A 26805-nucleotide genomic window follows, 5' to 3' on the forward strand; every position below is an offset into this window, starting at 1 on the left:
GTTTTCTGCATTTTCCCGAAACCCAGGCTGGAGTTCCTCTTTTGTGCAAAAACCTTCCTCGCTACTCCATCTCCCCTCAGCTTCGGTTTGCAAATTTCTAGTGCTGAAAGTAGGTAAATGCACACTTATTTAATTTATTTAGGGCGCAGTCCTAGGGATGTTTAGACAGCCCTACAACTCCCAGCATTCACCAGCCAGCCTTAATGTTGTAGGATTTACTTACTTTTAAAAGTGAACCATCCTCCTAAAGATCTTTAAAGTTTCTCCTGGGGTTTTATGGGATGAGGATCCAAGGGGAAGTTTTTATTTTGTGAGAAATAGTTTGATTGTCACTATGTCTATGTGTGTGTGAATTCCCCCTGCCCCCGTTGAAATCTGTGGGTCTCTTCCGTTTTAGGTCCCTAACAAGACTACAAATTCTTCTGCTTTCTATTATTATTATTAAACCACACTGCTGCTTTTTGTTGTTTGGATGAAGAGTCGGAGTTTTTAGCTAGCTATCCTGCCTTTTGCAGTGAGGAAATGCAGTAAGAAAAATGTGCTAGGTAGTGCTGAGGTTGAGGGAAGTGAAGTAACTAAATAGTTTCAGATGATTACAAGAATTGAAACATGGGGAATGCAAGGGATCTAAACCAGGACTGAGACACTAGAGAAAAAGTAATGCAGAGTGTGCAACAAGAATATTGGTATGAGACTCACATACCTAGATTGTCTAGGTAATTGGTATCTTGCTTTATCAGGCTAATACCCTGCTTCCACAATGAAGCTATGGTGCCCACTAATCTGGGGTCACGAAGAGTCAGACATGATTTAACGACTGAACAACAAAAATCTAAATAAATGCTTTTCATGTACCTGACTATGTCTGGGCAATCACAGCGCATTCTTTATGAAACATCTCTTGAAAACAGAAAAGTTTGGCAGGTACAGAATGTTGTTCCAGCTCAGTTCGGCATGATGCCAAACCATAGTTAGGGAAACTTAGCTATGGTTTGGCATGATGTCTGAATTGACAAACCATGGTTTACAATCAGCTGGCAAACCACAGTTTGAAACCATTAAGTGACTTGCAACCCATGGTTTGTGTTAACTGTGGTTTCATGTGATTTCTTGACAAGTAATCATTGTGGCCATGCTGAACCCTAGATATGGCAGTGAATTGATGCAACTATGAACATAAATGCTGAGTAAGTGAGAAATGAAAACAGACCAATAACTTCAAACCATGACTTGGGCTCTAACTATGAGTTGCTCAAACCATGGTTTGCCTTGGTGTCTGAATTGAGCCATTAGCTTGCCTTTTTGACAGTGTTGGGTCAGTGGGCTTTCACTGTATCATATGTACTGGCTTCTCCACAGACAATGGTTTACTTGCAGGATATGTGCAAATATACCTAAAGTAGGTGCACTTCTCCACCAGTACATAATAGCTAAGGGCATGGATGCACCTTTAGTACCTTGTGTGCTCTATCCTAAGCTGTTAGCTCTTGGTAACATTTGTTAATATGATGCTGATGTACTCAGAAACGTAAGAATAATTATTGTCAAGTGTGTGTGCTTGCCTCTTAGTAGCAAAAGCAGTATGTTGTAGTTGTTGGTGACATCAGTAGAAGGCAGCACAGATTAATGGCAGATCCAGCTCAGTACTATAGATGTATGAGTACATTTCCCAAGGCACCATTACAGATATGTCAGCATCATCTGTGGCTGCTTTGACATAGAGAAATTTCCTTCCAACAGATTTTACTGTCTTCCTCATGTGCTGTCAAGGAAAAGTAGATTCAAGTTGGTTAGTCAGCACTTCAGGAAATCCATACACAAAGCTATTCAGTAGGCAGGAATTGATACATTTCTCCACTTATTTTTCCAAGTAGGGAGAATGACAAAAATACTGCCTTCCATTTGATGCATGGATATGTGTGAATTTGTAACCTCATAGCTGGTGGTCTCCAAGCTTACTACTGAGCATAATAATCAGGCTTCACAAATCCAGACCCTTTTCATCATTTACTCTATCTTCTGCTCTCCCCAATCCATATCAACTCTCTTTTCACATATGAGTGTGCAGCAGTCACCACACACAGATGTGACACTAAACTAAAACTGATTGGCATTAGCAGAGGAATAGAATAAGATACTTTTATTTTAAAATTTATAAATCACCTTCATCCACTTGAGATCCCAGAATTTAACAAAACAAGTCTAATATAAAAAACAATGCAATTACTAATTAAAAGGCAAAATAATAAACATCTAAACGACAAACAGGGAAACATCGTTAGAACAAAGCAGCCTCTCTTCCTCATCTGCTCTTACAGATGCAGGTTGGGATGATGAGGCAGTGAAGGTGCAATGTAAATTTATGCGGATCTTCTGATAGGAGATATTGATCCCACCCATGCTTTGGCTGATTGGAGGAAGTCTCTTCCTTGGGGATCATCATGCCCCACCCCCAGTTAGAAGCTAGAGCATAAATTCTAAATAGTAAAAGTCGGAGAGTAAATAGTAATACTTTAAAATTATAGTTAGGGAATAATCTTTTTTTAATCATTACGTTAAGGTACTTTCTATATTATGCATTCTTTGCTGTCTCCTTCCTGCTTTTCTCATTTTTTGAGCATAGCTAGAAACAGAATGATAGAGTTGGAAGGAATCGTAAAGGACATCTAGCCCAACCCCCTGCAGATGCAGGAAATCTGCAGCATAAGTAGGGATGTACGACAGTGACTTACGTTTCCGCGGATTATGCTCATGCTGGGGGGGAGGCGTTCCGTCCCTCCCCCCGGAATCCTGGCCGGGGGGGGAGGTGCTCTGTTCCTCCCCCCCGGAATCCTGGCCAGCCGGCTCCGCTCCGCAGGGATTCTGCGGAGCCGCCGGCCGGCTCTGCCAGCAGCCAGACATCCAGCCGCTGGCTAGCAGGGACGCAAATGGCGGCGGCTGTAGCCGCCGCCGTTTGCGTCCCTGTAGTCAGCCGTGATAGGCTACGTAAATGTTTACGTAACCTATCACGGCTGATTAAAACAAAAAAACCCAAAAACACGCGTACGCGAATGGCGCCCATGGGTTCCCATTTGCGTTCCTTATTTTGGCACGTCTTAGTCTACGTAAACATTTACGTAGACTAAGACGGCGAAAATAAGGGGAACGCAAATAGCTACACTATTTGCGTTCCCCTTATTTTCGCCGTCTTAGTCTACGTAAATGTTTACAAAGACTAAGACGTGCCAAAATAAGGAACGCAAATGGCGGCGCCCATGGGCGCCGCCGTTTGTGTACACGTGTTTTTTTGTGTTTTTTTTATCAGCCGTGATGGGCTATGTAAACATTTACCTAGCCTATCACGGTGTTTTTTTAAAATCTAGCTGTGATAGGCTACGTAAATCTTTATGTAGCCTATCACATTTTTTTTTTTTTTTTTACCTGGAAATGGCGGCGGTGGCCGGTCAGAAGACCAGCTGCCGGAGCCGCTACCAGGAAGATCCGCCTAAGGTAAGTCCCGGGGGGGGGGGCCGTTCTGCCACCGATTTCGGGGGGCTGAATGCGCTGGCATTCGGCCTCCCTGAGATCCGTGGCGGAACTTTCGTACATCCCTAAGCATAAGTGATAGGTGGCTGTCCAGCTTCTGTTTAAACACCTCTAATGAAAGAGAGTCCACTACCTTCATTGGTAGTCTGTTCCACTGTTGAACAGCTGTCACCAGCAGGAAATCTTCATAATGTTTAGGTAAAATACCCTTTCTTGTAATATATGTATTTTTATTTTATAGCCTGCTGTTCTACTAAAAATAGTGCACAAGGTGGCTAATAATGATAAAATATTGATAAAATAATGAATTATAATTCAAAGATAAAAACAAATGAATTAAAACACATTAATAAAAATATGCAGCATCCGTCAGTTAAAAACTACTTTATAGCAAACAAGTCAGCTTAAAAGCCAAAAGCCTGTCTGAATAAGAATGTATTTGTCTGCCGGGAGAAGGACAACAGAGAGCCAGTCTGGTTGCCTTGAAGGGCCTGGGAACAGCTGCCAAGAAGGCCCTGTCTTGTGTTGTTGCCAAATGTGCCTCTTATGGTGGCAGGACAGAGAGAAGCACCTCTCCCAACGATCTTAAGGGCAGGGTCATGGGAGAATGCATTCTTTCAAATAGCCTGGTCCAAAGTTGTATAGAGTTTTGTAGGTAATAACCATCAGTTTGAACTGTGCCTGCTAACAGCCCGGTAGCGAGTGAAGGTGTTGTAACAAGGGAGTCATATGCTCCCTATAACCAGCCCAGATGAATAGTCTGGCTGCAGCACTTTGAATCAGCTGAAGTTTCCAAACGCATTTCAAAGGTAGCCCCACATAGAGTGTGTTACAGTAAGCCAAATGGGATACAACTAAAGTATGTTTTTTACCATGGCCAGATTTGACATCCCAAGGAGTTTGTGCACTAGCCTTTGCTATACAAACACGCTTCTGGTCAGTGCTGAAACCTGGGCATCCAAGTTGAGGGTTGAATCCAGGAGTACACCCAAACTATGAATCTGAGCCTTCAAGGGGGGTGTAACCCCATCCAATACAGATTGATTCCCTATTCCATGATCTGCCTTTTAACTGACCAGGAACACCTCAGTCTTGTCTGGATTAAGCTTCAGTTTGTTCACCCTCATCCAATCCATCACAACCATCAGATACTGATTTAGAACTTGAACAGCTTCCTTGGATTTGGGTGGAAAGGAGAGAGGCAGTTGGTTGGGTCCCTTTGAAGCAACAGAAAAGACATTTGTTCCATTATCTATGTGACAGCCCTTCAAATTTTTGAAGACAGCTATCATATCTTAAGCATCTCTTCTCCAAGCTAAACATACCCAGTGTGGATCTTCTTCTCAATACCACATTAATTTTTCAAACAATTTGAACAGAGAAGGGAACCTTCAAAGCTATTGTCAGGGGTATGTGTACTTAGTACTTTAAAATAAACTGGGCAAAGAACATCAGAATTCTGTGACTTTAGTACTAAGAAAAAAATAAATGGAGCTCATAGAAGCTAGCCTGTTTACTATAGTGTGAGTTTCAATAGACTGTTGCCTATAAACCTTATGCTAAGTAAACCAGCTAGTATCTAGGCTGCGCTCCTATGCATACTTACTGAAGAGTCGGTCCTATTAAACTCAGTGGAAATTACTTCTGAGTAGGCATGTATAAGATTGCACTGTTATAGTACTACTTATTGGCCTTGTTCACACATAATACTAAGCCATGATGGTTAGGGAATTTGCGCTAACCATAGTGGCTTACTTTGTCGTATGGGGGGAGAAAAACCTGCTAACTGTAGTTCCAGAACCCAGGTAACCACCCCCCTTCAGCAAGGTTAAGGGGCCCCGGGGTGACTTACTGTTATGCGTGGTGGGCTCTCCAGTAGTTAGAAACCTGGTGGTTTCTAGGCTGCAACCATAGAGATGGCAGCCTAGAACATCCCGCACTTCTGAAGATGCTCTAGTCAACACAAACTTTCTCTATGGTTGCCATTGCATAGTGATGGATGGAACAGCTGGCGTACGTGTTTTTGCAGCACGAAGGCCTCTGGGATTGCTGGTGGCAGCAGGAGAATAGTTATGGTAACTACAGAGGGGTGGTGCAGAACCCAGAGTCAGAGAGACCACGGAGTGAAGGAAAAAGAGATTCTTTATTTAACGCGCGGGCTTAAGGCTGGAATCGTTTCCAAAGAGCCAGAAGCCCTGATTTACATTAGCACATTGGTTTTATAGACATTGTGACACATATGAAACGGCTCCTCCTCTCCCTCCCGCATGGGGTTGCAATCCTCAACATTTTTTCTCTTAGCACTATTGTTTATAATACAAGAACTGGGTTATAGGGTAGCCATGATAAGGAGAGAACAGAAGAGAACAGCAGAGAACAAGATATACAGTTGTATGACCTTTGACAAGATAAGGAATTCCTGTGTCTCGTCAGCTTACAACAATATATTCAAGGGAGAAAGAGCTCAGCAAGAACATGAAGCATGAGACTGCATGAGGCTACTTAGTCTGACCCCCGATATGGCTGCTACATTCCCCCCTTAAATGCATAATTTCATTACAATTATAGCATTTCTGATAACTATACAAAGCTTTTTGTGACATACATATTAGCCTCTTGTTGGGCTATTAGAGCATAGAGGGCAGCAGTTTTACTAGCTGAGACATAAAACAGATTGGTTAAACAGCGCATAAGACAAGGAACGCAGAGACATAACAGAACTTTTATGAACAATACTGGTAGAATTAGGATGAACAATGCTTTTAAGCCAGCTAAGATCTGGAAGCCAAGGGGTTAACTAATTGAGCTAATTGTTTTGTCTTATTGTTTTGTTAGCTACTATATTGTGCAGCTTGTTGATCTGTTCATCTACAGCATTGCCATTATTAGTTAAGTTAAAACAACAGAGCTTTTGGTGTGTCTCACAACTTAAATGATGAAGAAGGAAGAGGTAATCTATACCAGCTCTATTTTCTAGAACTGCACCTCTTAGATCACGCAACTCTTTATTTAACAATGACAATGCTCGTGAGGTGGCATTTATGCTTTTGGCTAAGCTGCAAGCTAACCAGTTGTTCTTTAGACCATTAGCCAAGGCTAAACCTGGAACCCCAACTAGTGACATTGCTAAGGCCAATTTTTCTGAGTCAGAATATAACTGCACATGACTATTACAATTTTTAGTTAGTTGGAGTGCTCAAGGCTGCCGTTGACGGATTTTCTCGGGCTACAGGGGAAGAATTGGCACCAGTTCAATTGGCGGCTGAGGCAACATGGGTGGTTATCAGACAAGTTGGCAGGAATGAATGACCAAGTGCGGGAATTACATGTCTAAAACTATCCATGAGGCAAAAGTATGTGGGCATCATTAAAAGATATGTTTTGAATTTTATTTCAGTGGAAGGGGGCCAGGGATAGCTTTATATTTTCTGGAAAATTTTTGACAATTAAGCATTCGTGCACACGTAGCATTTGTTTCAGCAATGATGGGGGTGCGTAGAGTGAACTCTGTAGGGGGTAGGATCTTTGCAACTACGCCCCAATTAGCATTTTGGGAATAAGTTAAACTTACACCATAAACTCTTAACATGGTATCTTTTTGAATGTTCCCAGGATGTCTACAGACAGGTATTAGGCAAGAGCTAATAAGCCTGTTTGCAGGTATACGTCTTGGCAAACAAAAATGTTTAACTCTCGTGATGTTAGCCAGGTGAAGCCAGTAATTATCAGCAAATCACTGGGACAAACTTCTTTTTCCAGGGGCAGACCCCCCTTTTTGCACCTTATTAAGGAAACACAATGCAACACTACTAACACTACAACACGCATGTTTGATCTTCTTTGGGATCTGACCGTACGCTGGGCAGCTATTCACCTGGCAAGCTGCAGTAGGGTCTAGTCCCCTTCTTCAATTCTCCAGTTGCAGGTCTGACCGTACGCAGGGGGACAGTTTCCCGGTGTGTCCACAGTAAGGTCTAGCCTGAGTCTTCTTACTGCTTTTTCAGAATGATTTTTAAAGGATTTTCAGGATTTCTGTTTACAGTCTACTCTCCCCCTCTCGCTCTCTTGACTCGTGTCCAATGTATCTAGGGTTTAACTCTAGCTGCTTTCATAGCTGCGGGGGTGGAAAGTATGACAGTTCTGAGTTCTTTCCATCTGGGAGTCAAAGGGTTATTTTTCCCTCTTTAACTCATACTTTAACTCTTGGTTGGAAAGGATGAACTTCTGTGATGGGAATGGCTTATTTTTTTAAGACAAAGCGACGCTGGGCTTGAAGAACTTTGCTCAGTGTTTGAACTTCTTGTTTAAGGCTAACGTTTGCTTGCTTTTGATGCCACTCCAGTGTCAATCATGAAGTCAATGTCACTGCCCCTCACAGTCAATGTCACGGCCCCTCTCAAGCTGTCTCCCTCTTCGCCCATTCTGGCCCCTTTGGTTTTCTCCTTTGTGTATTTGATTTATTTTATTTGGGCATTCATGCCACTAATGTCCATCTTGTCCACACTGGGCACACTGGTTCTTTTTTAAGAATCTTCTGCCTCTGCTGGGTCTTCTTCTTTTCTTCTTTCATCCATGTCTTCTTGGGCCTCTGGGTTGAGGGAGGTATACTGGCGATAGGCATTTGAAAGACGCTCCAAGTACGCTCTGGGGCCTCGGTGGCACCTTGCAGCACTTTAGACACTTTGGTCATATTAACTGACTTCTTCATACCTGCTTTCATGGCTTCTAACAGCAGGGTTTGATACTGGGTGAGGCGCTCTAGCCCCACTTGTGTTTTGGGATTCCAGCGGGGGGGGGGGTACTTACAAGGAGGCTTTATTGGGTAACTTACAGCACACAGGCGTACTTAATGGTTGGATCAGACAGCTTCTCTGAACCACGAGCTATTGGGCTAAATGGGTTTTATACCATACATGTTACCCATGAGGCAGCACAACACTAGCAAGCATTTTCAGCATAGGCTAGAAGTGTTTGGTTCTCAGGCACAGCTTCCTGTAAACAATTTCGCTTCTCAGAGTGCTTGATAACACTTTTATTTATTAGTATGGGAAGACAAATTTTTTCTCTTTTTTTTGCTTTCTTTTTCTTTGCTGATCTGCCTGTATTGCAGATCATGTTTCAAACTTTTTACACAAAACTTTCTGCTCCATGCACCAGCCTTGTCTCTTTATTTGTCTTTTTCAAGTTAAACTTACTTAAACCTTTCTGCCTTACACTAGTCCCAATGACACACATTTGGGATAGGCTCTTCTTCTCCTTCTAGTTACATTTTCTTTATCTTAAAGAACTATTACATTATTGTGGCTACTTTATTCCAGGTAATAAGCTCCAGGCACAATCAGCTGCTTTTAATTTACCCTGGGGGCAACTATGGCCACGCTTCTTTTTTACAAATGTTTTTTCTTTGCCTTTTGCCTTTTCTTTTTCTCTCTTCTCTATCTGTCTTCTACTTTCTCTATTTTTTCTTTTCTACTTGCTTTTGTCTTTTCTCTTCGTCATCCATTGGGAACTACACTTAGTATCATTTGGAGTTGCAACTAACACTAATTTGCAAATATCACATATATTTCATGATATTTAAGAAATCATAAAATATACACAACAAACTTTTTCTGCAATTTAACACAATGAATGGAAAACACTTTTTGCATGGTAAGGCATGATGGAGCAGATCCAGCAATTATACTGCTCTTCTGGCTGAAAGCTCAGGGCTCATCAAAATCAAGGGAAAGGCATACCCACACACACAAAGAGTTCTAGGTCACCATTTTTGCATCAGCAACTCTATGCTGCATGAGTTTTAGCAGAAGGAAATTTAAAAGTTATAAATCAAACTTAGCCTGCTGTACACTGAGCTGACTACAAACATAGACACATGGTCCACAGCGATGAGAGCTCAAGTTTATCAAAAGCTTCACAGCACTGTCCATGGCAAGTCTTTGACAATTTAAAATTTTAGTTCATGTGCAGAGTGTCTCTAAAAAGCCCAGATGATGATGGAGGCAAACAGTGAAGGCTCTGGGCAATGAAGATGCGATGTTTCCAGCAAAGGCTCTCTACTTTTGCATGAGTTTAAAAAGGGAAAGTGTGGCCCTACACCCCTTTTGACAGACAAGGGCCTTTAACTTTTTAGCAAGGCCTCTGTCTAAACAGAGCGGCACAGCTCAGCTCTCTAGCCGTGACACTTTAACCTGGGCAACTCCTCTGTAAATTTTATTTTACTTCTGTCAGGTTCTCTCACAGACATTTTAAAAACTTACTCTTTTTTTTTTTTCTTCTAACCTGGTACACGAAAGCACTGAAACACTGAGTGCCGAAACTCAGGACGCTGGGGGGTGATGGGCATCGCTTTATACTTGCATTTTTCAGGCAGCCATTAATCTTCGGGAAGGCGGTGGGGTGATTTGCAGGACTTCAAAGGCAAGCTTCTCAGTTTGTTTGTATTTGTAAATCCCAAGCTCAAAACAGGACACGATGAGGTACAGGGCCACCAAATTCTTGCTTTGGCACGGGCAACAAATAACTCGGGTTAGCTTTCTTCGCTGGGGTCTCAAACAGGAAAACAGTCTTAAAGTTGTAACATCACTGACAGCGTCAGCCAGCCAGCTACACAGATCTCATTGTTTTTCAAGACAGTTGCTCCAATATCTTCTTTTCTTCTCAATCAGGTTGGGTCTCCCAGCTTACACAGTTTATTGCAGCTTCCAGGAGCATGGCAGTAGCGTGATTTTGGCTTGGCCAGGAACATGCTGTCTGGTTTCTCGGTCTCTTTAGCACACACACTTAGGCAGTGTAACACTGGACACTCAAATCAGTGAGATTTCTTCATTGCAGGGAATCCCACGGCAAAAGCTTAATGGTTACGCTCTTCAGAAATCATATAGCTGATGGTCAGTAGCTACAGGCTCTATGCAATTCTAACACAGTTCAAAGCTAAACACGGTTACCTTGACAGAGATCTTCAACATGGTCTTTCCGCTTCATTCTGCTTTGGGACAGTCTTATGGCACACTTTTCACTCGAAGAGGGGTCTAGCCTGTGCTCTGGGGGCTGATTCTTCACCTTTATTTTCTATTTTGCCTTCATCTTCTGGGTCTTCATTTTCAGTTTCCATTTCTTAGGGATTTTATCTCAATTAGGCGAGGTGATGATGTTGCACAACTCAGAACGTTGTGGGCAATTTTCCTGCCCCCCCTCTCTCGGCGCGCTAGGCTAACAGCTACTTCTTTGGCCTTACACTCTCACGCTCCCACGCTTTGTTAAAAGCCAGACTGTCCTGCAACATTTTTCTAATTAACAGCCTCAGATCTTGTTTTTTTTCCTCTCAGCTCGACCTTGAGCTTTTTGCTGTTTTCTCTTTATTCTGAATCTTTTTAAAAAAACCTTTTTCCTTCTTTGTTTGACATACATCTCAAGGGGGTGCAAGGTTTGCTTCCCCCACCACCCATAGCCTCCCTCCTAAATTGAAGACAGACACAATTAGGGAATGGGAATTGGTCAGTGAGTAAGGGGTCTCACTGGCCGACACAAGAGGATTTTTCACACCACGCACTTTGCTACTGGCCTGGGCACCCGGACGGTCAACGGTATGCGTCAGAAACCGCAGTAGCCACTCACACAATCATCAATCTCTCCACTACATCCATATGTCCCTGCCACCCACTTTTCCCACTTTTTACCAGAGCGGAAAACGGCTTCCCCAGCTTCCTACTGAGTACTGGCGTGCTAGGTACTGGCGCCCACTCGGGGGTGTGATCAGGCCCCCCTTCTACCCGCAAGGAGTAGGTTCTTTTGTATACGTATACCACCAACACTGACCTTCTTCATAAGGCGGGGCCCTCTTTTTTTCTGCCCAGTGGCCTTTCTCCCTAAAGGCGGGGCCCTCTTTTTCCCATATACTTGCCTTTCTCCTGAAGGCTTCCAATGTGGGTTTCAACTCAATTGCAGCTGCGATACAGGCAGGGCTCAAGTTCCTTCCTCCGCTTCCCAAGGTTCTCTTGCTGCTCGCTGCCGTTTGGGCGATCCCGGTGCAGGCTTTCTCCCATTCACTCGACAAAAAGGTCGGTGGCGCCAAGAAAGGGAGGCATGCGCCGAGCTCGTCCTCCTGGTGCGGCGATCAAGAGCAGGCAACTGCCACCTGTCTGGCTCAGAGCCTGCCACATCCGAGTCACGGCACCATTTATGTTGCAGAACCCAGAGTCAGAGAGACCACGGAGTGAAGGAAAAAGAGATTCTTTATTTAACGCGCGGGCTTAAGGCTGGAATCGTTTCCAAAGAGCCAGAAGCCCCGATTTACATTAGCACATTGGTTTTATAGACATTGTGACACATATGAAACGGCTCCTCCTCCCCCTCCCGCATGGGGTTGCAATCCTCAACATTTTTTCTCTTAGCACTATTGTTTATAATACAAGAACTGGGTTATAGGGTAGCCATGATAAGGAGAGAACAGAAGAGAACAGCAGAGAACAAGATATACAGTTGTATGACCTTTGACAAGATAAGGAATTCCTGTGTCTCGTCAGCTTACAACAATATATTCAAGGGAGAAAGAGCTCAGCAAGAACATGAAGCATGAGACTGCATGAGGCTACTTAGTCTGACCCCCGATATGGCTGCTACAGTTACGGGACTCACGCAGCGCTGTATGGTTCCCTGACACCCCCCTCCCCGTAGTTACCCTAACCACCCTCCCTTAGTGCATGTCTGAACAGCGCCATTGTCTTGAGGATTAGGGTTAGTGGTGATAGTTTTCTGGAAAACTTTGAATGAGAAAATTTCCTGCTGGCCTGATTCAATGGAGAACTCAGTTATCATGATTATTTTACTTACCTTTAGTAAAGAAAACTAAGAAATAATATTGTGTTAATTTAGGTACTTACCTCCCCTTCATGGATCACTGCCTTGTTGTGGCGAAGGGGCTTGCATAACTCAGTGAAGCCATAAGCTATGCTGTGCGGGGCCACCCAAAATGGACAGGTCATGGTGGAGAGTTCTGACAAAATGTGGTCCACTGGAGAAGGAAATGGCAACCCACTCCAGTATTCTTGCCAAGAAAACCCCATGGAACATATCACAAACCTAAAAGATATGACGCCGGAAGATGAGCCCCTCAGGTCGGAAGGTGTCCAATATACTACTGGGGAAGAGCAGAGGGTATTTCCAAGTAGCGCCAGAAAGAGTGAAGCGGCTGGGCCAAAGCCGAAAGGACACTCAGCTGTGGATGTGTCTGATGGTGAAAAGAAAGTCCGATGCTGTAAAGAACAATATTGTTTAGGAACCTGGAATGTCAGATCAATGAATCAAGGTAAGCTGGAGGTGGTCAAACATGAGATGGCAAGACTGAACATCAACATCTTGGGAATCAGCGTACTAAAATGGACAAGCATGGGCGAATTTAATTCGGGTGACCATCATATCTACTACTGTGGGCAAGAATCCCTTAGAAGAAATGGAGTAGCACTCATAGTCAACAAAAGGGTGGGAAAAGCAGTACTGGGGTACAATCTCAAAAACGATAGAATGATCTCAGTACGAATCCAAGGCAAACCATTCAACATCACAGTAATTCAAGTCTATGCCCCAACCACTGAGGCCGAAGAAGCTGAGGTTGATGGGTTCTATGAAGACCTACACCTTCTAGAACTAACACCCAAAAAAGATGTCCTCTTCATCCCAGGGGATTGGAATGCTAAAGTAGAAAGTCAAAAAATCACCAGGATAACAGGCAAGCATGGCCTTGGTGTACAAAATGAAGCAGGACAAAGGCTAATAAGAGTTTTGCCAAGAGAACACACTGCTCATAGCAAACACTCTTTTCCAACAGCACAAGAGGCGACTCTACACATGGACATCACCAGATGGTCAATATCGAAATCAGATTGATTATGTCCTTTGCAGCCAAAGATGGAGAAGCTCTATACAGTCAGTCAAAACAAGACCTGGAGCTGACTGTGGCTCAGATCATGAGCTGCTTCTTGCAAAATTTCGGCTTAAATTGAAGAACGTAGGGAAAACCACTAAACCATTCAGGTATGACCTAAATCATATCCCTGATGAATATACAGTGGAGGTGAGGAATAGATTTCAGGGATTAGACCTGATAGACAGAGTGCCTGAGGAACTATGGACGGAGGTCCGTAACATTGTTCAGGAGGCAGCAACGAAATCCATCCCAAAGAAAAAGAAATGCAAGAAAGCCAAGTGGCTGTCTGATGAGGCTTTACAAATAGCTGAGGAACGAAGGGAAGCGAAAAGCAAGGGACAAAGGGGAAGATATATCCAACTGAATGCAGATTTCCAGAGAATAGCAAGGAGAGACAAGAAGGCCTTCTTCAATGAACAATGCAAAGAAATCCAGGAAAACAATAGAATGGGAAAGACTAGAGATCTTTTCAAGAAAATCGGAGCTCTCAAGGGAACGTTTTGTGCCAAGACGGGCATGATAAAGGACAAAGAATGCAGGGACCTAACAGAAACAGATGAGATTCAGAAGAGGTGGAAAGAATACACAGAAGAACTATACAGGAAAGATCTGAATGTCCCTGATAGCCATGATAGTGCAGTCACTGAACTTGAGCCGGACATCCTAGAGAGTGAAATCAAGTGGGCCTTAGGAAGCATTACTAACAGCAAAGCTAGCGGAGATGACAGTATTCCAGCTGAGCTATTTAAAATCCCAACAGATGATGCTGTTAAAGTGCTGCACTCAATATGCCAACAAATTTGGAACACTCAACAGTGGCCACAAGACTGGAAAAGGTCAGTTTACATTCCAATTCCAAAGAGGGGCAATACCCAAGAGTGTTCAAACTACCGTACAATTGCGCTCATTTTACATGCCAGCAAGGTTATGCTCAAAATCCTACAAGCTAGGCTTCAGCAGCATGTGAACCGAGAACTACCGGAAGTACAAGCTGGGTTTCGAAGAGGCAGAGAAACTAGAGATCAAATCGCCAACGTTCGCTGGATCATGCAAGAGAATTCCAGAAAAACGTCTATTTCTGCTTCATTGACTATGCTAAAGCCTTTGATTGTGTGGATCACAACAAACTCTGGCAAATTCTTAAAGAGATGGGAGTACCAGACCACCTTGCCTGTCTCCTGACAAACCTGTACGAGGGTCAAGAAGCAACAGTAAGAACCAGACATGGAACAACCGATTGGTTCAAAATTGGGAAAGGAGTATGACAAGGCTGTATTTTTTTGCCCTGCTTGTTTAATTTATATGCAGAGTACATCATGAGAAACGCCGGGTTGGATGAATCACAAGTCGGAATTAAGATTGCCGGGAGAATTATCAACAACCTCAGATACGCAGACGATACCACCCTAATGGCAGAAAGCGAAGAGGGGCTAAAGAGCCTCTTGTTGGGGGTGAAAGTGGAGAGTGCAAAAGCTGCTTTGAAACTCAACATTAAAAAAACGAGGATCATGGCATCTGGCCCCATCACTTCCTGGCATATAGAAGGGGAAGAAATGGAAGCAGTGACAGATTTTACTTTCTTGGGCTCCAAGATCACTGCAGACGGTGACTGTAGCCGTGAAATTAAAAGACGCTTGCTCCTTGGGAGGAAAGCTATGGCAAACCTAGACAGCATAGTAAGAAGCAGAGACATCACCTTGCCGACAAAGATCCGTATAATCATTGATGTGGTATTCCCAGTAGCAACGTATGGCTGCGAGAGCTGGACTATAAGGAAGGCTGAGCGCCGAAGAATTGATGCTTTCGAACTGTGGTGCTGGAGAAGACTCTTACGAGTCCCCTGGACTGCAAAGAGGTCAAATCAGTCCATCCTAAAGGAAATCAACCCTGACTGCTCGCTGGAAGGACAGATACTGAAGCTGAAGCTCAAATATTTTGGCCACCTAATGCGGAGAGAAAACTCCCTGGAAAAGACCCTGATGCTGGGAAAGACTGAAGGCAAAAGGAGAAGGGGATGGCAGAGGATGAGATGGCTAGATAGCATCACCCATGCAATGAATATGAACCTGAGCACACTCCGGGAAAGAGCGGAGGACAGGAAGGCCTGGCGTGCTGTGGTCCATGGGGTCATGAAGAATCGGACACGACTTAACGACTGAACAACAACAACATGTACTTACCTGAAAAGTCTTTCCAATAGACAAAAGTAGTTGAACTGAAATATCTGATTGGGGGTGGAAATCAATGAATTGTGCTTAGTGTGGTTTAAATGTCATGTTCAAAGAAATTCAAATCTTTGTGGAATACTTAAAATATTTGAAGACATGAGAATGCTATAGCATGCACTTCCCTTACATTATTCATATTTTAACAGCACATTCCTACATATATTTACTTAGAGGTAAGTCCCATTGAGCTCAATGGGGTTTACTCCGTAGTAAACTTGTTTAAGTTTGCCGCCTGAGAGAAAAAAATATGAAGTTGCATAGCGCTATGCATTGCCCTTATTTTCGCCGTAGTCTACGTAAATCTTTACGTAGACTACCCGGGCCCAAATAAGGAACACAAATGGCGGCGCCCATGGGCGCCGCCATTTGCATACGCGCTTTTTTTTTTTCAAAGTCACCCATGATAGGCTACGTAACGATTTACGTAGCCTATCACGGCTGACTTTGGAAATCTAGCCGTGATAGGCTACGTAAATCGTTATGTAGCCTATCACGTGTGTGTGTGTGTGTTTTTAAAATTTACTTTGTAATGGCGGTGGCGGCAGCCGGTCGGAAGACCGGCCACCGCCCCCGCCGAACCGCTGCCAGGACCCGCCGCCGAGAGGGACATTCGAGGGAGGTAAGTCCCATCCCGGGGGGGGCGGAGAATTTCACCGCCAATTTCGGGGGGCCGAATGCATTGGCATTCGGCCTCCCCAAGATTTGTGGAGAAATTCTCCGCCATCCCTAGTTCTATACTGTTGACTGCACATCAGTCTGGCAATTATAGATGGCAGCACACTTGTACCAGGAATATGTCGATGTTACTGGTATGCTTATTAATTTCTCTTTTAGCTGTTGGAAACATGTATATATAACAGTGTATATCTTTCACACCGTTCAGTGTCACGTTATGTCTAGTACAAGTGCAGCCCTTAGTATATTGCAGGGTGGGCAACTTCTGTGGGTTGGAGGCCCATATTGTTCCCCAGAACCCACTGGGGGTTGCACTCTGCTGCTGAATTTGCTGCAGTGGTAAAAAAGTGGCACTTTTCCTTGCAAACAAGGCAAGCTAAGTGCCTTGTTCGCGTGGTGGGGGGATGACACCCAGCAATTTTCCTTACACAGTTGCAAATTCTGCAATGGGGGGAGGAGGGGTGTGCAAAAACAGCCAGGGAGCATATGTAGCCTGTGGGGATGTGGGGGGGGGGTGTTGCCCACCCCGGTGTATAGCCTTCTGCTTGCATATTTTATGTTATAGCTCTGTTAAGATTAAGAAATAATTGTTCGGATATGTTATGTTGCCTAAGAGCAAATCATAAATGTTGCAGATTTTGTATGTAAAAGTACTTTACTAAACTTTAATTAGTTCTTATTGTAACCCTTTCCACAATTGGTTTGCATTTGTAGCTCTGCAGGAATCATTGCTCGCATTTTTCTTCTTAACCTTGATGATATTGATTATGCTTGCATCCTTTTATTAGTGAATGACCACTTATGGAACTTAATCCATAATGGAAATCTTTGAAAAGATCACATTGCAAAACATGTGGTCCTGAAAAATGCTTATGCTTTGCTGAAGAAAGACCACTTTTAAATTTATGAAGACAAGATAAATGAATACCGCCTAATTTGGAAATAGAAGATTGTGAGTTCTATGAATAAGCTAGCAGTTCATGCTGTTTTAAAATATTTTCCAAAAATATAAACTCTAAAAAAGCAGATGTCAGTTATAAAATAGATTTAATATTTGATGCTTGAAATATAAAATACAAAGTATAGTATCTAATTCCTTTGCAGGTGATTGAGGAAGGAACTCATGGAGAACAAAAAATATTACCCTGTTCAATTTCCATCTTTTGCGTCCTTGAGTCCTGTACTACACAGGTTCTGCTCTTAAGTTTTTACATTACTTTGTTGTAGAAATGCTTTAGAATGCCATGTAAATTACTAGGAGAAGGACATCCTAAAAAAAAGTGTGTGCGGGCAGGGTGGGGGAATGTTTTATTTTCAACTGTTCCTTAGTTTGGGGAGGAGTGAGTGAGTGCGTGTGTGTTCTATACAGACCTGCTGCTTTCTTTCAGTGACTAAAATGTGCCTGGCTTCTCTTCTTGAGAGCAGACAGTATTGATTCTGCATCAGGATTTGTAGCTTCCATGCATTAGTGACTGAGTTTCTGTATTCTGCTTGATTGTGATTCTCTCTTCCTCCCACCTCCATTATATTCCCTTTTCAAACCACCTTTTTCCTTACAAAAGGCAGTAATACACTAAAACAATCCTCCTTGTTTTGTGTGCTCACTGAGGCTTTGTGTGGCCCGTCTGAAAGATCTTGAACTTCTTAAGCTGTAGATTTATAAAACATTTCTCCTTCAAATGATTTCAAATGGTTCGAATTGAAGAGCATGCAAAATGTTGCTGTTATATCCATACATTCCTCTTGAGATCATTCAGCTGCTTGCATATTTAATGCAACCACAAATTGTTGTTCTTGGAGAGAAGATCAATGAGTATTTTCCTTTGAAAACAGTTGTTGTTTGAAAGCATCCATATTGTCTGTCATAAGCACTGCATTTTTGTCATGGGGAAAATTTTCTCTTCAAAACATGATGCAGAATCTCACGTTTAGCTGAGTCAAATGTTAAGTGTTTTGTGAGCTTAAACCAAATACTAAAGACATTGCTTGTATTTCAAAACAAAATATAAGTTTTGTCTGTCTTCTAGAGAGGATACATCAAACCATGAAACTGCTCACGTGTTTTGTTGTGTCAAGGGATATGGGCCCAGAACCAGTGACCTCCTTATCTGGAACTGTATGTGCCCTGGAATTTTGATATCCAGGCAGCATATAAACACCAGAAGCCTGAGTTTCCAAATCTGGTTTGTTGTCCATAACTTGTCAATAAAGCAGTACTCTTTATTTATGATATTCTTTATTTGTGATATTCTGTTCTTTATGTATGATATCTGTATTGTGCCCTATATCAAAGAAGTTTTCAGAGTGGCTCACACAAAGACAGATTAAAAACAATGAATACAATAAAAACATTAAGGGCTTTGGATAATAAAATCACAATAATAAAAACTAAAATGTCTAGAAGAAAAGAATAACAGCGTGGGTGCCAGGGCCCAAGGGAGGGCATTCCAGAAATGGAGCACCACAACTGAGAAGGACCTCTCTTGTAGCCATCCATATAATTTCATGTGGCAAGAACACCTGAAGGAGGGCCTCTGAAGATGATCCTTTAAGGATCCAGGCAGGCACATATGGGAGGAGACGTTCCTTTACATACTCTGGTCCCAAGCAGTTTGGTGGGCTTTAAAGATCAACATTAACACTTTGAATTGGGCCTGGAAATGGACTGGAAGCCAGTGCAGCTGATGAAGTGGCATCACATCATCATATCAATCAGTCCCAGTTAGTAACCTTGCAGCTCTGGTTTGGACTAACAAGTTTCCATATTGTTTTGAGAGGTAACTCCACATACAACACATTTTATTTATTTATTTTACTTTTAAAGTGCTCAATTACCAAAGTTCTCTGGGCGGTGTACAATACACATTACAGTAATTCAACCCACAGGTTACCAGTGCTTGGAAAGCTGTTGCTGGCCATCTTTGTCCAGATAGGGTTAAAGCTGTATATCAACCTAAGCTAATAAAAGCTATTCCTAGCCACCGAGGCCACCTGTGCTGCAAGTGACCATAATAGATCCAGGAGCACCCTCTCAAACGACACCTGATCATTCAGGTGTAGTGCAACCCCTACAGAACAGGTTGAACACCACTCAATTGGGCAGAAAAGCCACCCATGAACAGTACCTCAGTATTGTCTGGATTGAGCTTCAGTTTATTGCTCCTCATCCAGGCCATTACGCTGCTCAGGCGGTGATTGAGGACATCCACTTCCGCACCAGGATTAGATGGAAAGGGGAGGTAGAGCTGAGTGTCACTTGCATACTGATGATGCTTCAGCCCTCATCCCTGGATAACTGCCCAGTGATTTTATCTAGAGGTTAAATAGCATGGGGAATAAAATAAGTTCCTGTGGAACCCCATGACACAATTGTCATGAAATAGAGCCAGAATCCCCCAGCATCACTTTCTGGAAATAGCCATCCAGATAGGAATAGAACCACTTTAAAACAGTACCACAACTCAGACAGCCAATCCAGAAACATACCATAGTTGTTGAAACCAACAGGATTTCACTCCTGCTGTCCCTCTTTCTCTCAGCAAAGTTAATCCTGCAGGGTGACTAAGGCAGTTTATCATTAAATTGGGCCTAAAGCTAGATTGAAATGGATCTTGAAAATCAGCTTCATCCCAAAGTGCCTGGATGTTCCCAAGGCTCAGGGTTGATTAACAGACCAGGGTCAATAACAAGGAGGTGCTTGGGAGTTTCACAGAGATTAGGAAGGAGCAGAGGCAAGGGAGATCAGAGTGAAGCCAGCAAAAGGGCCAAGGCACCACAGCAAGCAGAGTTCAGGCAAGAAGAGTGGTCAGTAGGCAGTCCCAAAAGGTACTCATGAGAAGTTCAGTCCAAGGGGGAGTTAGGTAAGACACCACAGCTGACAAGTTTCAGGCAGGAAGTGTAGTCAAAAGGCAGTCTGGAGATATTCCTGAGGGCTTCAGTCCAATGGAGAGCTAGGGATCCTAAAGCACAGAGGGCTGGAGCCAGAACAAGAGGATTTCCGGCAACACTTCCAGCTCCCAACTGCTGTTCTTAAGCAGAGGCTGTCAGAACCCTGCCCAGGATCCAGCTGTGGCTTGGTCTCTCCTCTTCTGCCTCCAAAGTGGATCCCCCCTTCTGTGGGAGTAAGTCCTGGATGGGCATTACTGAGGACCTAAGCTCCTCCAAGCACTCTGACCCTTGTGGGTCCTGAGCTTTGGCACTGCCAGGGACTCAGGGTCTTCCTCCTCCGAGGAATTGATACCGGAATTGATCAGCAAACGCTACAAAATTCACCTTTTTCACAGCTGGTATACACTGAGTCAACGTTTTCATTGCACTATCCACCACAGCCGCCAAATCCCTTTCCTGTTCAATAACTTCAATCTCAGGCAGTGAGGTTTGGGTTTTTTTGCCTCAATGTGCATCACTTCACGCTTACTTCCATTGAATGGCATTTGCCAATATAAATAGAGTCCTGTGATGCACCTGAGCAATAAATAGTTGGCCATTCCAGATATATGGTTGACAGAATGCATCCATAAGCAACTGAAACTGATTTATTACAAATAGCATCTTCATTTATTATCTTGCCTGTCTTCAGTTCTATGTTTCTCTGGTAACTTCCTAGCTGTAAATTAAACTAGCATCTAGTTTTTTGTGTGCTTGTTTGTAGAGCTATGTATCTGAATTGGTTTTATGTTTTTCTGTATAGACCTTGAAAGTATCCTCCTACCCTACAGAGAGCTTTCTTTCTTTAAAAAGAATATTGAAATGTTTAACTTTCTATTTTCTTATAAATAGTAGGGAATCTTCAGATGATAACATGTCATTTATTTAAATATTTGTCTGGTTTGTACTGGCATGTAATGCTAGACAATGCCAAAATAAAAACTATCTATTGGTGATTTTAAACATTTGTGCATATGTGAAACAAATTATTTTTAAAAATTTATCACAATATTCCAATAATTCATAAACTGGATCCAGGTCACACTAGTATGCTGTGTGATAACTGCTAGTATGTTATGAGAAATAAGTTCTCCTGTGAGCCAGCATATCTACCCACATAGAGAGCTACAGTTTCAATGATTCATCACTTTAGCTTTTCTCCTGTCCATTAGCTTCCAGTGCAGGTGGGTGGGAAGAAGATTCTCCTTCAGTAGTGGTTATCCAGAGAAGTGAGTTACCCTTCCCACTTGCTTTGGAGATAAAGTTAAGCGAAGTACTTCATGCTTGGTCCCTTTCAGTTGGAGGAGCCGCCCCCAGTTTTAGTTCTGTCTGCTTTGAAGAAGCGTTTTTGTTAAGCTAGCAGCTGACTTCAACATTTGTTTACCTGATAGTTTTATTTGACCTGACAATGGAAGTTTCAGTTACATCTGCTGTATGTCTCGTGGAAGAGAGAGCTCAATCTGGCCATGAGGAGGAGCATAACCCCCAGGCTAGTTCTGGTAAGAAGGGCAAACATCCCAGATAGGGAACATCCTCTATTTCTTTGGCAGCAGGTCAACACTTGCATGAAGGAGAATCGCCTGCTTCAGAAGAGGTATGCCTAGAAAAGAGAGTTGCAGCAACACAGGTGGGTGGATTCACTTGAGGATAGACAGTTCTTACCTATACTAAAACCAAACTTTTTTGGCTGTAAAGAGTAATGCGTCTATAATTTTAATGCAGAAAAGTGTGCTCAGCTATCAGAAGTTTGTGAAACACCGTTCTTGCCAATTTGAGGTTACTTCCCTATAGTAGCGGCTTGCAAACTTTACTTCTGGGCTCCTAGGTTTCAGGTTAGGGTTGGGGAAAAATTCATTTGGTTTGCACTTTAGTGTGAATGTATCTAATTTTGCACTTTGGGACCAATATGAAAAATGAAACTGTTATCCTTTGACATTCGCACTTCTCCAAATTTTGCAGTGGAGTTCTCCAATCAAAGATGTGTACAAAAATGTGCACACTTTTCACCAATATATACAAAACCCTATATTAGGGAAAATAATGTTCAAGAGTGCATTATATTAGATAAATAGCTTACAAAAATGTGTATATTAGGAAAAATGTGTACAAAAATGCATGTAATAGGTGAAATACACATCAAAATATATTCAGGTTTTCATGCAAACATTTCTTTTTTAAATCAGAAGTTTGGACAACCAAATTTAAGACTGGAAAAATGAGCAAATCAGAGAAATCTAAATGGAAGATCTGTCATTCCCTATCATGAACTTCCTTAAGGCCAGTTCGTCCGCTACCAAACTTCTCCTGCAGTGAAATTTTTGTGTCTATGCGGAATTGCTTTTCTGAATTCATATGCCCACAGTGACTCCTGCAGTCTTTCCCAAACCACTGAATTAAAATTGGAGGAATGCTTCCCTCTTACCTCATAAAAGGTTCGCTTTTAGCATAAGAATTGCCTGTTCTTAGAGGATCTGATCCTTCTGTTTTGTAGCAGTTAGTAATCTGACCACCTGTAATCTGACTGGAAAGATGCACACCATAGCAGTGACTTGCACAAGATGTTCAAGGCTGCATCCTCTGAGGGTGGGTAACACTGCTGCAACTCTGCTTCAAGTCTAATTGACTAATGCAATTGCATCAATGCCTAAGACACAGCAGAATTACTCACCATCTTCTCATCAGTCTTTGCTAGAGGTGAGTAATCATGTCACAAGGTCAGAGCAGTAAATCTATTCTTTCCTCAGTATAGGTAGGGCTTTACAGAACTTGATAAGCAAAATATAAAATGATCTCTGCCCACAAGGAGCTCACAACTAAAAATCAACATTGGAGAAGATAAAAGGAGGAGGGGAGTGATTGACAAGTGCAGTAAAGTGTAAGTGTGACCAAATGCAGTTACCCATACTTAAAACTTGATTACACTTAAGAAATAAGGATTAAGGGGTTAAGACAAACCCCAGAGAAAATGTGTTTCAAGGAGAAATTATGAGAGATTCTGAAGACAGCCTCCTTTATCATTGTGTAATCTGAGTTCCTAGAAGCCTTAAAGTATTTAACTAAAAACCTGAAGCCAATATTTTGGTTGGTAAATTCCACCCTTACATTGTCTCTTCCTTCCTTCTCTCTAGTCCCTGCCATGCTGCATGCCATCAATGTCCCTTGCCTTTCTCTTGCAACTTCACCACCTTGCACATTCTGCACAGCTGAATGTGGGCAACCAATCTGCACATTCTGCCCAACTGTACCATTCTTCTCTCATGTTACCAATCCCTTCTCTTTCTGTTTACCTGTTTCTAGCTTTCCCCTTCCCTTCCACCTCCTAGGCTGGTGCATACACTGTTCATGGTGAGGCTCCACCATCTCCAGAACAATATAATATAAGATTAAGAATTTATTTCTTGTTGCATATGAGCAGTTCTTGATCTAGGGTTGAAGATATGAATAGTTTGCAGTCTGATTGGAGGTGTGTGTGTGTGTGTGTCGGGGGGGGGGGACACACATATCAAGAGTGCTGCTATTTGATCAAGATCTTTCAAGTTCACCTGATGTAAAATTTGGGCTTTTTTCCTATGGAGATACAGTTTTATGGAAATACAGTTTCCCAGAAGCTGCTACAACTATATTTAAGTTATGGAGGTTAAACCTCAAGTTGCTTGTAGGATTTGAAAGAGCCTCTGGAGTGGGTTTTTATTATTGCTGTGAAGTTCTGATTACACCTCCCCTTTTGTTTTGATTAATTTAGCTTATAAGGATGTGAAGTATCAATAAAACAACAATCAAAACAATTTTGTGCTGTTGAGTGCTCAAACGGTTTAGTTTAGGGGTGTTGTTCTTTTTTTGAGTGATCTCTACTTCCTTTGTTTATTTTGTGAAAAATAAAAGAAAGATCTGGCTTTGCCAGAAGGTAGCCCATAAATGAGAGTAAATATGAATAAAGCTATAGATGTCAGGGTTGCCTCTGAGCACAGGGAGTGGCACAGTAGCTCAGATTCTGAAGAAGAATTGCAAGATGTGGGGGAAGAAGTTTCCCAGGCTTGTCTAGAGATGGAGACACAGACTCCTCAGGCTTCAAAGGCCCAGCTGGACGGAGAGGGCCTCTCTTCACACACCCCTGTGAGAGATAGCGAACAGGGAGAGGTGGGGCTTGGAGAGCCTGAATTCTTAGACAACAGGCGCAGACACAGAGCCAAGAGAAAGATAGCAGGGGCGGAGCTTAGATGGTCTGCCTGACTGGCCAGGCATGAACAGCTGTGCTTAGAGGCCTCACGAGAGAGAGAGAGAGAGAGATCCCCCCACCCCTTAAGTTAGGATAGTAGCCCGCCTTTTCTTCAAATGGTGAGCAACTTTCGTAGCTTTCTTTTGAACTCCCTGAAGGCATTTCATTTGTAGACTGTGAGCCACTGACAATTTGCATCTGTATGACCCAATGAAGTAAGTGGATTAAAAGCTGTGGATTGAAGCCTTTTGTCTGTGTTTGATTTGGCTTTTGAAGTTTTCAGCAGGAGGAAAGGGAATCCTGACAATATAGTTATAAATCATATTCCAGGCAGAGTGTTTCATCCACTAGAATTAACACAGTGGCTTTAAAAACAGATTAAATCTGCCTTGGTTTCTGATTCAGCAAGCATTTCTATTTTGCCCTTAGGATTTATATTTTTGTACTAGCATCTTATGTCCTGTCTTTTATAGAGGAGATCAGCTGTGTCCTATGGGTATATAACTGAATGACTGTTCTCTCATTTGGAGATGATGGATGTTCTTCCATTAAATGTTATTGCAAAAGTATATTAAGTTACATTATGGGGGGTGGGGGGAATGAAGTGAAAATCACAACAGTTACAATGCAACACCAAAGTTGAGTGTTCCTGGTTTATAGAATGCCCCATAGTTGTGAGGAATGACTCAATTACCTTCTTAACAATTTTAATGAAGCTATGGGGAATAAAGGTAAGTAAGCTTTCCCTTTAAAGGTAAACATGTGGGATAACCAACCTCTAATTTGGGAAGAAGTATCATACAGAAAGGTACCCTGTAGATTCAAGAACACATTTTTTGTGTGTGTTTTGATATAAATAACCCGTTCTTATAATTATTATCTTATAATAATTACCATTTTCCTCCCAAGTGGCAAATATTCAAACTTTGTCTAGCTGTTAATCTTGATAATTCTAGTGTTCTTTCCAGCAACCTGAATCTGAAACATAGGGATTAAACTCGCGGCACTCTGAATTACTATAAATTAAAGCAAAAATTCCAGCCATTTTTCCCAGTTGACAATGTGGTATACTTGCAGACAAGTGTTAACCTTTTGTGCTGGGGAGCTCTTAAACAAGGATTACTAATTCCTCCAACATCCTGAGTGTGCCATTCTGAGTTCTGGGAGAAGAATGAGATATAAATGTGATAAATAAAATTGTTCTGGTTATTAAATTGAAATGTTCCATGCAGTTCTGTTTTGAAAATATTTCTGATGTCTCTTATTTTTAATATAAACTGCTCTCATATTTTAGTATCCTCAGTATTTTGCATGTGAGTTGTGAGAACAAAAATGTGGCCTAGTGACAGAAACTAGAAACGCCTCTTCACCCAGGTTTAATCCCAGCAAAGGCCTTGGCTTCATTAGACAGCTGCATTGCTTAAGTGATAGAGTTATCTACAATTATGAATTTGTAATGGAAAAAAAAATGGTTTGGTTTGGGAACTCTCTTACTTTCTGTGGATAATTGTGACAAACCTATGCTACATTTTAATGTTATGAAATTAGTACATAAATTCTGGGCAGTTGCTTACCTGGTAAAGATAAGCAGCCTGGCAGCCTGTCAACCCAGGTCTAAATCTGTGTTGATCTTTGACTTGTTACATACTAGCTTTGTGATCCCATCCAATAAATAATGTTTATCAAATCCATACACATTGTCTTAAGGTCTTATCAGATAGGCAGTTAATTTATAGTATAAATATGCTACTGTTCAACAAAGACTCTAAGGCTGCAATCCTATACACACTTACCTAGAAGTAAGTCCCAGTGAACTCAGTGGGGGCTTCCATCTAAGTAGACATGTATAGGATTGCACTGCATGTATACAAAATTGTTTTCCCTCCATTCACCTCCTTTAATTCTTATTTAACACTTGTTATGCTTTATGGACTTTATTGTGGACTATGATACCGATGTTGGGTTCATAGCTTGCATGCTTTCAGTACAACTCTGCATCTATAAGTAACATTCCCGTTAGTCATCTTCTGACTGTAACTTCTGTCATTTTACAGTGAAAAAGACAGTTTGGGTCTTTTAAATCTGACTCTTAAAAAATGTGTTATTTAACATCAACAATTTTTAAAAACTTAATTTGCATATGTTCCCCTCACCCCTCATATATCATATAATTATCACACAGATGATAAATATGCGGAGGCTTTGAAAACATTTTTATATTGTAGCACAACATAAAACTTTGTTTAATTCTTAGGCTTCTGTACAAATTGTTCTTCTACTGAAATTCTACCCTGAACAAATGGGTGTTC

At 42.1% G+C, this 26805-nt stretch overlaps 1 protein-coding gene across 3 annotated transcripts in view; it reads left to right on the forward strand.

Annotated features, from left to right (window-relative positions):
• Positions 1–26805, forward strand: part of WASF3 (WASP family member 3) — a 64374-nt gene that overhangs the window by 1022 nt on the left and 36547 nt on the right. The window lies entirely within an intron of this gene.

Source organism: Heloderma suspectum, chromosome 3 (genome assembly GCF_057233095.1).
Source record: "Heloderma suspectum isolate Gila_16-S chromosome 3, 16-S_ref, whole genome shotgun sequence".
In the NCBI taxonomy this organism is placed as follows: Eukaryota; Metazoa; Chordata; class Lepidosauria; order Squamata; family Helodermatidae; genus Heloderma; species Heloderma suspectum.